This window comes from Sinocyclocheilus rhinocerous, unplaced genomic scaffold, assembly GCF_001515625.1.
Source record: "Sinocyclocheilus rhinocerous isolate Xijiao unplaced genomic scaffold, SAMN03320098_v1.1 scaffold580, whole genome shotgun sequence".
Classification (NCBI taxonomy): Eukaryota; Metazoa; Chordata; class Actinopteri; order Cypriniformes; family Cyprinidae; genus Sinocyclocheilus; species Sinocyclocheilus rhinocerous.
In genome coordinates this window covers 1,718,660-1,721,097 of record NW_015670982.1, presented here as the reverse complement: position 1 = coordinate 1,721,097, position 2,438 = coordinate 1,718,660, and the positions used below count along the sequence as shown (strand labels likewise).

The window sequence follows — 2,438 nt, the reverse complement described above, 5'->3', positions numbered from 1 at the left end:
CACATTTCATGATTTACAAAAACTTGACATTCCGAAAAATACAGTGGTTTTGTGACTGGAAAAGCCTGTGTGATCAGTGACAGGCAGGGTTCTGGTGATGCAATTGGTTATGCTGAGTTTAGCCAAAGGTGTGTTCATTTCGCCAAGTTTATTGGCAATGAGGCAATCAGAAAACAGGCTGGACTTCACTTTGAACAAATTTCAATTTGACAAACAATGTTATTTTAACTTACTAATTAAAACACAAGTTAGAGTTAAAGCACTACTGTTATAATTCCTTACATAATTTTTTGCTGGATTCCAAATTAGGACTTTAGACAGAAATCTACAGCGTTTCTACTTTGTTTTGCATGCTTGTAATCTGATTGCCTACACCAAAGTAGATGAATTTACTGATATTAGGTGACTAATGATCTTGCCCCAAATGACGAAGGTTAAAAATCCAGCAAAGGTGCAACCGATCCACGGAGTGCCCACTCACTCTCATTTTCAGGTGACCTACAGTCTCACCTTGAAGCAGCCAATGTGAAAGCAGAGCTCCAGGGAACCGATGACCATGGCAGCTCACTTCCCCAGAGGCTGCTCGCACCTCGAGCACATCCGCCTGCCACTGACCAGCCTACAGGCACCACATGCCAGTGTCAGAGTTCAATGTCAGACAGAAGACAGCACTGCTCTGCCCTTGCACTGATTCAACTACATTTAAAAGAGGAGGTTGGAGGCAGAGTACTGAAAGTTTCGGAATAGCATACTACCATACTATACTGCATGTATAGTGTACACAGTAAGTTTCAGTATGCATGAAATAACTGAATTGGCAAAATGTGCACAATGAGAGCATGACGTGTGAAATACTGTATCCTACAATGCAATATGTTCCACTTGAGCTTTCAGTGGAAAAAACTCGAATCAATAACAATTTAACATTTCTACCCTGACTGCATATTTAATAACATAGACAAAAATGTAAATTTTTACACAAAATTAGATTCAAATGTTAACAGTACTTATTTCAGAGATAGCATGCAACGCAGTGAGGTTTTGTGGAATAATACTATTTGCAAGAAATACTGTATGCAGTGTACAATACAATATACACTGCAGCATATACTGTTCACTACTGTTCAAAAGCTTGGGGTCTGTAAGATTTTTAAAAATGTTTTGAAAGAAGTGTCTTATGCTCACCCAGCCTGCATTTATTTGATCAAAAATACAGTAAAACATTAATACTGTGAAATATTATTGCCATTTGAAATAACTGTTTTCTTCTTCTTGAATACATTAACATTTTTGCTGCTTCATATTTTTGTGGAAACCATCACACTTTTTTCCAAGATTCTTTGAGTAAAAGTTTTTTTTTTTTTTGGTAAGACTGTAAAAGTTTTTACTGTCACTTCTAATCAAGTTATTGCATCCTTGTTGAATAAAAGTATTATTATTATTAAAAAATTATAATAATAAAATTAAGTAAAAATCATACTGATTCCAAATTTTTGAGCTGTAGAGTACACTACAGTATACACTGCAGTATGCAGTACACTAGTATTCCATTCAGAGCACAGCCACTGTTTTCTAAAAAAAATACCTGGGGTTAAAGGTCAGGTAGAGTGAAATCCTTCTTAAGAAAGAAAAAAAAGAAAGAAAGAGCTGCACTCAAAATTGGCTTAAAAGTGTTTCAACTGAAAATGCATTTACATGAAGCAATGCTTTGGATATTTCACTAAAGACACAAAGCACCAATTCATTCTGAAATACTCCACTTAAACATAGGTCTATGTGACTAGTACATACCTGCCACGCTGCCGAGAGTTTGGACAGGACTCAGGGCCTGACAGCTCAGGTGTAGTTGTGATTGGTGGAGTGGGAAAGTTGGAGCTTTGCTTAAGACCAGTAGAGAAGATGGCTGAACCAGGGCTCAGGCTGCTGCGTCCGCTCCTGTAAGTACCAGTGTTTCCCAAAGCAGAATGAGGCCTGTTTACGATACTTGAAGTGTAGGACTGCCTGGACCAGGAGCTGGTTGTGTGGAGGTTGTCCAGAGATTCATATCTGTGACGCAGAGATTGAGAGATTTAAGACATACAAATTGAAAATGGTGTGTCCTGGTTGACAAAGGAAACCACATTACCATTCAAAAGTTTGGGGTCGGTAAGGTTTTGTAATGTTTTTAGAGGGGTCATATGATGCGATTTCAATTTTTCCTTTCTCTTTGGAGTGTTACAAGCTCTTGGTGCATAAAGAAGATCTGTAAAGTTGCAAAGACTAAAGTCTCAATTCCAAAGAGATATTCTTTATAAAAGTTAAGAGTCAACCATGCCTACCTAAAACGCCTCGTTCTAACACGCTCCCACATGTCTACGTCACGATGTGGAAAGATTTGCATAACGCCGCCCAAATATTCACGCAAAGAAAGAAGGCGTAACGTTTATTCTCGCTGTAGT

General features: G+C 38.1%; 1 pseudogene; it reads right to left on the bottom strand.

Moving 5' to 3' along the window:
- LOC107734548 (LIM domain only protein 7-like) overlaps positions 1-2,438 on the bottom strand; it is a 47,175-nt pseudogene that overhangs the window by 3,521 nt on the left and 41,216 nt on the right.